The sequence below is a fragment of the Gopherus evgoodei genome, chromosome 4 (genome assembly GCF_007399415.2).
Source record: "Gopherus evgoodei ecotype Sinaloan lineage chromosome 4, rGopEvg1_v1.p, whole genome shotgun sequence".
NCBI lineage: Eukaryota > Metazoa > Chordata > Testudines > Testudinidae > Gopherus > Gopherus evgoodei.
In genome coordinates, this window is record NC_044325.1 from 19,413,957 (window position 1) to 19,427,440 (window position 13,484).

General features: G+C 45.7%; 1 protein-coding gene across 2 annotated transcripts in view; it reads left to right on the forward strand.

Annotated features, from left to right (window-relative positions):
* Positions 1–5,016: 5,016 nt before the first annotated feature.
* The window catches only part of GPR132 (G protein-coupled receptor 132), a 34,858-nt gene continuing 26,390 nt past the window's right edge, over positions 5,017–13,484 (forward strand). Inside the window, exon 1 of one of the 2 annotated variants that reach the window (XM_030558600.1) lies at positions 5,017–5,105. The gene's annotated coding sequence lies outside the window, so the exon portion shown is untranslated. Of the gene's footprint in view, positions 5,106–11,134; positions 11,166–13,484 lie in introns of those variants that run through there. The other variant, XM_030558601.1, reaches the window with a different exon arrangement.

Genomic DNA, 13,484 nt, shown 5'->3' on the forward strand with positions numbered 1-13,484 from the left:
CAGTGGTCTTGTGAAATACCACATGCCCCATGTCATAAACAGATAGCTAAGGGTTAACGTCTCTTTCACCTGGAAAGAAGTAATCTGAACCACCTGACCAGAGGACCAATCAGGAAACAAGACTTTTTCAAATCTGGGTGGAGGGAATTTTGTGTGGGAGTCCTTTGTTCTTTGGTCTTCTGCTTGTATGCTTTCTCGGCTATGAGGAGTGATTTCTATTTCCTGCTTTCCAATCTTCTGTTTCCAAGTTGTCAGTACAAAGATCAGATAGTGATTTATATATTTTCTTTTGTATTTACATAGGTATAGTTGCTGGAGTGCTTTGAATTGTATTCTTTTTGAATAAGGCTGTTTATTCAATATTCTTTTAAGCAAATGACCCTGTATTTGTCACCTTAATACAGAGAGACCATTTTTATGTACTTTTTCTTTCTTTTTATATAAAGCTTTCTTTTTAAGACCTGTTGGAGTTTTTCTTTAGTGGGGGGACTCCAGGGAATTGAGTCTGTGTTCACCAGGGAATTGGTGGGAGGAAGAAGTTAGGGGGAAATCTGTGTGTGTTAGATTTACTAGCCTGACTTTGCATTCCCTCTGGGTAAAGAGGAAAGTGCTTGTGTTTCCAGGACTGGAAATAGAGAGGGTGGACTCCCTCTGTTTAGATTCACGGAGTTTGCTTCTGTGTATCTCTCCAGGAACACCTGGAGGGGGGAAGGGAAAAGGTTTATTTCCCTTTGTTGTGAGACTCAAGGGATTTGGGTCTTGGGGTCCCCAGGGAAGGTTTTTGGGGGGACCAGAGTGCCCCAAAAAACTCTAATTTTTTGGGTGGTGGCAGCTTTACCAGGTCCAAGCTGGTAACTAAGCTTGGAGGTTTTCATGCTAACCCCCATATTTTGGACGCTAAGGTCCAAATCTGGGACTAGGTTTATGATATGGTGGCCCTCTTCATTATTAACCACCCCCCTAGTTTTTGGGTCATCTGCAAAATTTATAGACTTGCCCTGGGACATTCAGGGAGTCCATTTTGAAGCAGGGAACCCAGCTTCTCATGAGTTCTATGCTAGTACCCCAACCTCTAGCCCATTCTTCTCTTACATCATTAAAAAGCTGCAGGAGTGAGGGTCAGTGGTCTTGTGAAATACCACATGCCCCATTCCGCTGAATTACCACAGACGTTATCTTATTCCTACATGTAAATAGCTGTGGCTTTGCAGGCATCCTTCTCCCATCATGCAGCACAGTCACCTAAGCAGGTGTTCCTTGAAGCATTCCCTCAGACTTTCAATTCCACCATTTCATACTCTTGTATGGCTCCTACCTGCCTCCACCACCAGGATTTTTGCTCCATAGTTGCCTTTCCCTCCTGCTGCTAAGCCTTTTCTGTCTGGCTAGGAGCTTCTGTGACTCCCATCATTGTAGTACCTGAGGACCTCACAAACATTAATGAATTGATCCTTACAATACTCCAGGAGGTAGGGAGGAATTATCCCCCTTCTATAGCTGGGGGGCTGAGGCACAGACAGATTAAGTGACATGTGCATGGTCACACAGGGCATCTGTGGCAGAATCAAGAATTGAACCCAGCTTTCCAGAGACCCAATCCAGCATATGAACCCCCAAGCCATCCTTCCTTCCATAAAGCCATCCCTCCAGCCTTCCATCAGAGAGGCTACCAAGTTCTACAACTAGCTGTTGCAGGCAAAAGGGCAGGTAGGACAATCTCCTCTGCTTCCCACTAACAGCCCAGCCAACTCTAGAAGCCAGTCCTGCCTCATGTTCTCAAGGCCACATAAAGAGTGCAGGCCCAGCTGCCGCATCCCTCACTGCCCCCTGCCAGTGCAGATAAAGTAGGCTAACTGGTATCAGCTTGGTTCCTCAGATAGCACTGTCCCACACCACAGCCACATGGGTAGGAGAGCCAGCTGGGATAGAAATTTCCTTCTGCTCCATGGTATTTCCCAGTGGTGTGATGCCAAGGAATGGCTGGGAACATCTTTATGGGAGACACCAGAGCATAGCATATGGGTAAGGGCCTTTGTTTTCAGTTTTTATTTTGTTTGAAATTTTATGAGAAATTTTAATGAGTGTTTATTACAAAAAATTAAAAAATGATGCAAAGAAATTTAATATTGTGGGTTTGGGGATAAATATCACTCTTCAGAGGCTTTTTAACTTTCAAAGTCACCTCACATTCTGAAACAGTTGAATACGGTTTTTCATGTTTGACTCATTTTGGTCACAATAAGAGTTCACTAATTCATGTTTGCCGTGAATGCTGCTAGTAGAGATAATTATCTGTAATGCTGGTAATGTGCATGTGGTAGGTATAGGACTAACATGGACACTGTGCTTGGGTCATTCCAGTCCTTCTGAGTCAGCTTCCCACTCCAGAAGAGTAAATAGCAGCTTGGTAACCGGGGCCATCCAGGTTACCGAGCTGCCATCTCACCTTCTGAAGAAGGGATCTGGGCCTGGGAAATACTAGCACTTCCAAAATGTAGGTGAAAAATAGCAAAAACTGAACAGTGGATTTTGAATGTAAGCAGAATCTGAATGAGCTCTCCCCTGCTCTCTTGTGGTGAGCTGTGGAAAAGACTTCAGGAGCTGATCTTGTTTGCATGGGCACACCCTCTCTGCCTAGCTGCTCAGCATGATGGGATTGCTTGCCTAAATGGTCACCTTTGGCTGGTGTTGGATCCCAGTCTCCTTTTTATTGAGGCAGGAGTAATAAAGAGTTGTTATCCTTGTTGTGTGAATCAAGGGCAGCAGAACTGTAGTTGGCATTTCCTGATTGAGGGACTCACCCTCAACTGAATGTCACTCTCTAGGCAGGGGAAATGGACTCCAAAGCCCAGTGAGTTGAGAGAGAATGGTAACAGGTGCTTGTACCCAGTGGTGTGGTTTTGCCTATGGGTCCCAGATACCATGTCATCATTTATCTCTCTTGCTTTCCTCCTCCATTGTGTTGTAACAGAACTAATTTGACTCAACTGAGAGTTTTATTACATGCTGTACAGCTGGAATCACTAATACCTAGGTCTAAGAATTAGATCTGCTTTGGGACAGTATTTGTGATGCAAGAGCCTATCCAGTATGCACTAGCAGTGAAGCTCCCCCACTAATAGTTGAAATCACTGAGAGCTGAAATCAGTGAGAGCTATGTTAAGTGGGGCCCCTGAAGACATCTTGGCATGACTGGTGGTGAGTGGCCAGCAAGGAGGCTGGCAGACAGTGTCAGAGAAAAGCCCTGAAGAGAGTGGTGGTGAATGAGTGCCCAAGCAACAGAGCGAGTAAGGTGCCTCATACCCACCCTCCACTTGGTGTGGGAGGTGGACTCTGCGGATGAATCTCTGAATTCTGGGACTGCATTGTCCAAGGACAGAGCATTAGCCTGCTAAACTCAGGGATGTGAGTTCAATCCTTGAGGAAGCCATTTGGGGATTGGTCCTGCTTTGAGCAGGGCGTTGGACTAGATGATCTCCTGAGGTCCCTTCCAACCCTAATAATCTATGGTTCTTCATACAGCAATTATGAGTGGGGTGCAGAGAAGGGATGGGCAGGTTAAAGGGACTTTTGGGTTGCTGGATTTAAGAACCTGAGGGGAAATGAACACAGCCCAACTTACTTGGGGGGCTGGGTCTTTTGCTCATGGTTTATTTTTATAAACTTTGTTTGTGGTGTTTTCCCAAATTAATGCTGCATTATTTCCTTCCTTTTATTAAAAGTTTTGTGCTACACTTAGACTCTGTGCTTGCAAGAGGGGAAGTATTGCCTCTCAGAGGTGCCCAGGAGGGTGGTGTGTAATTGTCCCAGGTCACTGGGTGGGGCTTGAGCCCGTTTGTGTTGTATTGTTGAAAAGGAACCCCTAGATACTGAACCTGGCCCTTGTTGCTGCCAACTCTGACTGGCAGAAGGGTTACATGTAAAACCCGGGAAAATTTTTGGTAAAAACTGACAACAAGGGCTTTCCATATGGGCTGCTACATGCATGAGAAGAAGGCTTCCCCAGAGATAAATGATGGAGCCTGACACAGTCCAAAGGCACCAGCCAATGTTCATTTGTGGCTGGTGGGAGAGTTGTCGTTCTCACATACCTTTCCTCCCCACGAGGTGACCATGATTTTAGACTCATGGCCCATTGTAAAAGGCAGTGACAGTACAAAGGGAATCTTCCCCATACTATATTTTCCTATCAGAGCACCAACCCCTGTTCTGGAGGACCCAGCAGTTTCAGTGAGTGATAGCAGTTTCATCTCTGGAAGCAATGCATGGCACAGCAATCCATGAAGATAACCCAGGCACCTGAAATCCAGGAGAGTTGGGGACACTGACATGAAAACTCAGATATTCCTGTTCCCTAGGCATGTTATTTCTGCACGGAGTACACTAGGATCATCAGGAATTATTGCCCTGGGCTGGATTCAGAACACTGACATAGTGGTACAAGATTCTGTATCCCCCAAAGTGGTCAGTTCCCCCTGCACCTTTTCTGTTGATACTACGTTTTTCTATTGAAATATTGATAATCTTTCCTCTTTTCTATACTGCAGAACAGATTTATGTTGGCTGTTCTCAATTACGCTATTACGAGCGTATTTTGAAAACTGGTATAGTTTCAGGTGCAATCCTTGGTGTAGTTAATGCAGATATTTCCTACTGCAGGTGTTTCAATTAGTGTCTTCTATTTTAGTAATAATAAAGCCTGAGATTTTCAAAATACAGTTGCCCAGATTAGACTCCTAAATCCATATTTAGACATCGAAATGAGTAATTAGTTCTTCAAATGTTCCAAGCGCCCAACAACTCCTGCTGCAGTCAATGGGCCTAATGAGGAGCAAGGTGCTCTTTGCATGAGTAAAGGCAGCAGAATCAAATAATGTATGGATATGCACAAAGAAACTCATTCTTCCTGCTGAATGTGCCATTTGTTTTACTCAGTAGAGAGGCTGCTAATTGCATAACACTCTATTGGTGGTTACTTCCTGGAATTGGTTTCTTACACACGATAAGCTAGTCAGTGCTGGTGCAGTCAGCTTCACAGCTCCTTAATGTTCCTCCCAGAAAGAACATCAAGAAGGGCAGAAATAAGATTGATTTCTGACAGCAAGGCAAGTGATTCATTCTATTTAAAGTGATTTGTGTTTTGTTTTTATTACCGATTCTCCATGCTTTATTTTTAAATGTGGGCAGACACGCGGCAGCCCACATGTGCTAATGCAAGACGGGCTCTTTTTATGTATGGCTGCAAAGTAGAACTCCTCTGTAAAATCGAGTTTGATAGGTACTAAGACCACAAAAAATGGTCAGTACTATATTAATTAGAGATCATTACAATTGATGGGGATGCTTATGATCTCTTTTCTTAAGGATAACATGCCCTTTACTAGAGGAAACATATTTCTTCACTGAAAAGAATGTGAGAATAAAAGCATCAATAACTGTAGTCAGTGGCAGCTGATGATAATTAATAGTACATGGGATAAAAATACTGCCTGGGTCTGGGTTGACTGTGGGACTTGGTTTAACCTTCAGTGCAGAGACTTTGAATCTGATGAAATCATAGCTGAACACAAGAAGGCAGGTTCTGTCAGGTGAAGTCAGACTGTCTGACTAGTGTTGAGAACAGATTTTCATGCCAGACCTTCTCCCTTCTCAATGTATTGGAGTAGTATTTTATTAGTAAAATGATGTTTCACTGGCGGCACAGTACTTATTGACTTGGCACCTGGGTTTCTCCTCTCTTCCCATCTGTATCTCAGTGCAATGTTGCCAACCTCAAACATTCAAAAATCAAGAGGCAGCCCCAGAAAACCAGGAGATTGGCTTAAGAATCATGAGGGAGGGTTTTTTGTTTTTAAAAAAAACAATGTGTTTTGGGTTCATTTTATTTGCCTTCTGGTTTCTAAGTATTTAGGACACAGGTCCTATTTTAAAGCTTTTCCCTGCAAATAGGAGGATTCTGAACTTATTTTTCCTTTTAAATGAAAGCTGAGATTCTTGTGCAATTGCTTAATTTAGCAGCTGGGACTTAAAGAATAACACCAAATATTGCGAGTCTCATGATAAAAGTGTGAGTTGGAAACACATTGGGCAGAATTTGTCCATTTATGCCACTGTCCTCTTTTTGTTTTTTCATATTTAAAAATCCTGATTGTGGTGGCGAGGGCTTCTGAGATCCTAGAGGATCTCTTCTTTGCCCATCAGAATGCAATGGAGTGCAACACCATTTCCCTCATAACAAGTCAAATGCACCAACTCTCTGAATTTCACTTCTCATAGGCTCATCCTCTTCAGATGTGGTTGTTGTTTCTTTGCTTTATAATACAGCTCCCTGCTGTTTCCTTTCCCAGCTGTGTTTACAGCCTGCTACTGCAGCCACTATGGGTGGTAGCTAGCAAACCCCCCACTTTAGATTTAGACCTAGATTTGCTGTTGTGCCCAATATCACCGGGGTGCAGCTGAGGATGGGTCAGAAACATGGGTGGCAGGTGAACCCCCCCTTCAGGGAAGCCAGCCCCCTGGCCCTGCCCCTTCCACCCCAGCCCACTGCCCGCTAGCCACAGCCCCAAGTGCTTCCCACTCATGACCAGAGGAGCCCCAGCCGTGCCAACTGGCCCAACCCCTAGGCTGGCCCAAGCACCAGCCCAAGCTGCCCCTGACAGCTCCAGCCCTGGCCACCGGCCTAAGCCCTGAGCTTCAGTGGAGAGGGGGAGCGAGGGCAGGGCATCAGGGTGGAGCATGAGTGGGACCATGACTTGTGTTATGGGAGGCATAGCCTCCTCCCACCGCTCATGATCATAAAAAACCTGGTTGTATCTCTGCAAATCTGGGGCTAGTTTTCTTCTAACCCAGCCGCTGATGTGGTTTATAGTATCCTCAGGTTGCTCTAAACTATGCCAATGTGCTACGGTACCAATGGGCCAGTACACTAACAGGGGTTTACTGGAAATCAGCTGCACTCCAGCCAGGTTCCTTTCTCTTAGCCCTGCCCACTATGCTGGGCCCTTCAAGAAGAGATGTTGGAAGAGGTAGTTGGAAATTCCCCCAATACTGGGGAAGTCCTCAGCTGGACAGATCTGCCTGCTTTATGGCTCCTTTGTGTCAGCCTGCTGACCCAAGGAATCTGGCCCGGAAACTGTCATTCCTTTGACATTTACTGGACCAACTTCTATTGGTGAGAGAGAGAAGCTTTCGACCTTACGCACAGCTCTTCTTCAGGTCTGGGAAACGTACTCAGAGTGTCACAGCAAAATACCAGGTGGAACAGAGTGTTTAGCAGAAGTAGTTAACATGTGTTTCAAAGGACTATCCAAGGTGAAGTGGCCTGTTAACCCAGCTGTTCTCAACCAGGAATCAAAGGCCCCAGAGGCGGGGATGAGGGGTGCGAGTAGGTTTCAGGGGATCCGCCAAAATAAACCCGACAGCAGGGCCGTCGTTAGAGTTGCTAAAGCTGAACCCCGAGCCCCACACGGCTGAAGCTGACGCCTGAGCAACTTAGCTTTGCTGGGATCTCTGTGGTGTGGGGTCCTGGGCAATTGCCCTGCATTCTACCCCCTAACCCTGGCCCTGACTTTTAAGCTGCTGAATATACAGAACAGTTGTTGTGGAACAGGTGGACTATGGATTTTTTAGAGCATATTGGGAGGGCCTCAGAAAGAAAGGTTGTGAATCCCTTGCGTTAACCCATCCAGTCATAGGAGGGGAAGGGGTGGGAGGGCTGTTAGTAGGTTATAGCTTGTTGTAATAAGCCATAAATCCAGTATCTGTTCAGTGCAAGCATTTTAGTGTCTAGCAAAATCATGAATTTAAGCTCCCAGGCTTGTCTTTTGAAAATGTGGTGCAGGTTTCCTTTGAGGATAAGGACTGACAGGTCGGGTACAGAGAGATCACTTTGAGGAAAGTGTTCACCCACCAGTGAGATGGTTGTGACGTTCCTGTGGTGTTATCTGGACTAGTGATCTGCTTGGTCACGCCAGTCCTCGACTCTGGGAGACGCCTTACCCTGCTCTGCTGTGAGAACCCGCATTCCTGGGCTTTTCACACACAGCCTCTGGCATGTAAACTGCTGCTTGCATTGTGCAACCAAATGACACTAGCCAATATCTCTGGGCACAGACACAATCCTAGGAACCTCTGACTTGCAGCATCCAGTAATGCCCACTGGTTTCTGCAAGCTTATATGAGTTTGTCAGTTTAACAAAGAAATTGATATTTATTAGGCTTGTTATCCCAAGGGGAGTCTCTGACACACTTCAAACTAAATACACTCCTTCAGGTAGAATAAACAAATTTATTAACTACAAAAGATAGATTTTAAGTGATTGTAAGTAAAAGCACAAGTCAGATTTGGTCAAATGAAATAAAAGCAAAACGCATTCTAAGCTGATTTTAAGACTTTCAGTGCCCTTACAAACTTAGATGCTTCTGGTTGCCCTTCAGCCGGGCTCTCCCCTTTGATCAGTGTTTCAGTCTCTTGGTGGTGGTGCCAGTAGAGGGAGGTGGAAGAGAGAGACCATGGCAAATGTTTCTCCCTTTTATCATGTTCTTTCTTCCTTCTTGGCTTTGCCCCAACCCCTTCAGAGTCACCTGAACATTACCTCATCGTAGTCCCAAACTGACCCAGGGAAGGGAGGTGACTCACTCGAGAGTCCAACAGATCCTTTTGCTGCTGCCTAGGCCTGTGTCCTTTGTTCCTGTGAGGCCAGGCTGGGTTTGTCCCATATATGCCCTCATAAGGTGTGAAGCTCCTGGGCTTGTTTTAAGCCATGAGGGCACACTTTCAGCCTCATAACTATCTACATGAAATTACAACCTATAACATTACTATAACAACAATGCTCAGTGCACTATGAGCCTTCTGAAGACACCCAACATGACAAACTTTGCTTTGGATACCACACAATCATATTATAAGGATGAACATGGGGGTGCAGGGTGTTCCCCCAAGGTACAGAGCATCACAGCAGTGTTTTTGCCTTTTATCATTTTCCTGTGTGAGTTAATTCAAGAGTGTCAGTTGTTATTGGAGCAGTTAGTGCACAGCATGAGGTACGCCACATGGGTAGGACTCATGGATCTTGAAGGATGTGTCGTGGGGCGTTTTGATCATTGTAGCAGTAGAAAAGTGTCTGTGGGTTTTGCATTTGTTGTTCTGGTAGGGTCTGGTGCTGCTTTGAGGTGGTCTGTGGGGAGCTTGCTTCTGATGATGAGCTTGCAGGGGGTGGGGAGTTGTTTTGAAGAACAGAAGAGGGAGTGCAGGAAATATTTCTTTCAGAATAGGGTTCCCATTGAGTATGGGTGGTAGTTGTTTGATGACACTCCATATGGGTTCTAGTGAGGGTGGTAGGTGACAATTGGGGGGGTGTAGTCAGAGGAGGTTTTATTTCTGTATTGAAACAGGTTTCCTCAGTGTATTTGAGTGGTCCATTCCAGGGTGCAATCTTCTCCTTTGGCAGAGTGTCCTTGTGTGGTGAAGGTCTTTTTGTGTGTTAAGGGGTACATCCCAGACATTTCACAAAATGATCTCTCTATATCTGACCTATCTGTCCCCATCCTCAAAGGAAACCTGCGCAACACTTTCAAAAGACAAGTCTGGAAGTTTAAATTCATAACTTTGTCAGACACTAAAAATCATGGACGGAATAGTGACACTGGATTTATGGCTTATTACAGCAATGTATAACCCACTAACAGTTCCTCTTCCCCCACCCTGACCCCCACTTCCACCCTCCCTTTCTTTCCCCCCTAGGACTGGCCGCTTAACCTCAATTGGTCTCTTAGAATTCATGTTAACTACTAATGCTAAACAATCTGTTGCACCTTGTGTTTAGCAGTGTCACCAGAGCTGGGGAAGAACTATGTGTAAACTCGAAAACTTGTCTCTCCCACCAATAGAAGTTGCTCTAATCAAAGCTATTTACCTCATCCACCTTGTCTCTTCAATATCTTGGGACCCGACATGTCTACAGTAACACTGCTTAGCCGCTCAGCTGGGAAGTAGTGACTGATGGGGCAAGAAATAGGTAAAGAAAACAAGTCTCATGAGGAAAAGTAAAGGGGGTGAGGGAGGTCTCTTATGAGCAATGGATCCCCTGAGCAGAAATGTAGCAGATGTGCAAGGCAGAACGCAGGCTGGATGAGGTCTGCCCGGCCCGTCGAAGCAGAGGTAGGAACGATAAGAGCAGAGTATGTGGGAGTCTGTCTGCCAAAGCAATGCAGCTGGGGAAACAGCCCATGCAAGGTGAATTATGTCTGTTTCTTGGTGTCTGTTCAAAGACAACAAGCATGGCAGTTAACCAAAAGATTTGCAATAAGGAGGTTAAGTTAGAACTGATTTGTGGACAGAGGTGACTGCAGTTTGTTTCACATCCCCACATGCTACATTCAGAGTGTTTTCCTGCTATTACTTTTCCATAGAAGAAAGTGCTGTAGCTCCTTGGGGGCTGTTACTTGATGGCCATTGGGAGGTGAGCTGGTCTGCATGATTATGAATGGGAGGAGAGGTGTTCCATGAGGCAATTTATGTATTAAGGTGTGATCCCTAATTGGAGAGAGTTTGAGAACCCCGATATTGTTAGCTTTAGTGGAAGCAGGGTTAGGCTTTGGGCTCCTGTTCCTCCAAGGTTCACAGTACTGGACTCCTCCACTTCTGTTCACTTTAGTGGGAGTAGAGAGTTCTCAGCACTCCCTGGGATCAGGCCCATAAACCATAAAACAGAGGCCTACTGTTCTTTTGACTCAGAGTTCATTTAAGGTAATGGTAACGTGCATATTTATTACACAGCAGAAGCTGACAAATCTAGTTCAAAAATGGTTTTGATCCCTGCTCCTGCAAAGCATTTCAGCACGTGTAATGGGACTGAACGTCTTGTGGAATCAATGGGATTGTGCACTTGAGAAAAGTGATACACCTGCTTAAGTGCTCTGATGGTTACAGAGGTGCCTGCCCTGCTTGTCCCAGAGTGCCTCTTCTCCCAGGTGTCAGGTCTCATGCTGTTACCTATCCCAGAAAAGCGCTCCACAATTCTCCCACTCTTACTGATCTGGGTACAGCACCCTACCTAAGCCAATTACTTTTTGCCATGCAGGTCGGACTGGACACCTGTGTCTCTTCCCTCTGGGAGTCTGTGACCAGTGATACACAGTGACAAACGGCCTTCTAAGAACAAGTAGGTTCATTTAGCAAATGGAACAAAGCATCAGAAAAGATTCTTTTAAAAGAGCCTACATGCATGTTTCAGTTTAGCTAACCTTACTCTTCACTGTGAGCTCAGTGAGACGGACTTCCCTCTGGAGTTACAGGAACAGAACAGGCCCAACTTGACATTCTTCTAGCAAGCCCAGGAGCTCCTGGAACCAGCCTGATCTCAGTTTGCCTTCCAGAAAGCACCCGGCCCAGAGTCCGTTTTTTCCCTTCTCTATGTACACCTACACTGCAATCAGAAGGTGTGACTGCAGCATGGTTAGGCATACCCCAGCCAGCTTTCATCTAGCAGTGAAGTGATGGCAGTGGTGTGGGGCGGCAACTCAAGCATGCATCCTGGGGAAACCCAGGCAACTGTTTATGCTTCTGCAGATTCACTGCTGTTGTTACTTGAGCTAACTTGGGTACATCTGCACATGCTGCAGTCATACCTCCCGATTGCAGTGTAGACATATCCTCAGGGGAGACTCCTGTTTCTTAAAGTCTCAACCTCCCTATGTGAGTCAGAGCCAAACTGCCATTTATCTCAGTGGCTTTTATTAGAAGGTCTATATATGATGTCTTCCTTTTGCCTGAGACTGGTTTGTCTCAGTCAGCCATCCCCTAAGGTTGCCACGCCTGAGGTACAAAAAACAAGGATATGTGGCATGACCCTAAACCCATAAAACAGCTGGCAGCTGTACAGACTTTCCAGGATGCCTACCTCAAAAAAGGGACAATCCTGAGAAAACCTGGAGCAACCCTAGCTGAAACTGCCTGCCCCCTTGACATTCCTACCCTCCATCTCAGAAACCCTACAACTAAACAGAGCAATATTCATTACCTAGAGCTCCCATACCCATCATGAGTGCTTTGTGGCAGCAGGGCCTCAGTGCTTGACCTGCTGTGCTGACCTCTGATAGGTCTTTCAGAGATATTAGATGTTTGTCTGATGGAACACCACATGTTGACTTCTTTGCTAGACTTTGTGGTCCAAGAATGAGCTGAGGAGGAGACACCTAGAATTTTGCTATCAAGTTCTGCTTGGTAAAGTCACAGATGCCTTATCTGCAGAAAATTATTAGTATGTTCTCTACTGTCAAGACTCTCATTAGAGGTACGTGAGAACTTTAAGAAGGCATCCAAGCATGAAAGCCTGAGAATTTCTTTGCAGCTAAGGAGGGTGGGGTTCAACAGTGTGATATCAAACCTCAGGAGCCTATGTTTGGCACACTGTGTTAGGTTAGCCTCACTTGCGCTACTTTGACTGATTCAGATGCTTTGCTTTCCTTAACCCATTAACTTCTCTGCTTTCAAACTTCAATCTGCAGCCAAGGATGACATTGCAGGGACTCCTGGTTACTTTCCTGACTGTAAAGTCTCTCTTCTCATGTTGCAACACATTCTCTAGACCAGCGGTTCTCAAACTATTGTACTGGTGATCCCATTTACATAGCAAGTCTCTGAGTGCAACTCCCCCTTATAAATTAAAAACACTTGTTTATATATTTAAAACTATTATAAATGCTGCAGGTAAAGTGGGGTTTAGGGTGGAGGCTGACAGCTCACAACTCCCCATGTAATAACCTTGCGACCTCCTGAGGGGTCCTGGCCCCCAGTTTGTGAACCCCTGCTCTAGACAACCTTTTAGGCACAAACAATCAGATCAGCCCCCACTTTCCCACAGCCAAAAATTGCCAAGTCCTCTGATGCCTCGAAGAAGGACACCGTATTGCCAACCACATTGGTATAAAGCGATGTCAGACAAATCTTGATTTTTAAAAAATTATTGTGGGATTTTTATCTGTCTTGATTTTTGACATCTCCTCCCTGCCCGCCCCCAGTATGTAACAATTAGTGTTGTCAGCTCTCCTATAGTTATCAAGGTGACTTTGGCCCCCAGTGTAGGAGCTCTCACCCCTACATTTGCTTGTCCCCCTACCCACAAAGAATTCTGCTCCAACTCCTACATCAGTCCTGTCCCCTAGCCCCACATCAGCTCTGTCCCTCATATCTGTTCTGTTTTCCCCTCCCCCCAGGCTCATTTCTGCTCTGCCAGGGGGTCTTAACTCCCATCCCAGGAAAGGTGGTGCAGGGAGGGGACAGAAGCAGAGGAGCTGTCCCTCACTCTATAGAAGACGAAGGAGGGAGCAGAGACAGTCTGAGATGCTGACCCCTTTGTGTGTCCCCCACCCCCTCCGGTGGGAATAGTGTTGGCTCCTGAGGAGAGGGAGAGAGAGTTCTGCCTGCTTCCTGCAGCAGCCCAGACTGGCTGCTCTTTCCCAGGAGAGGGACAAGTGAGAGA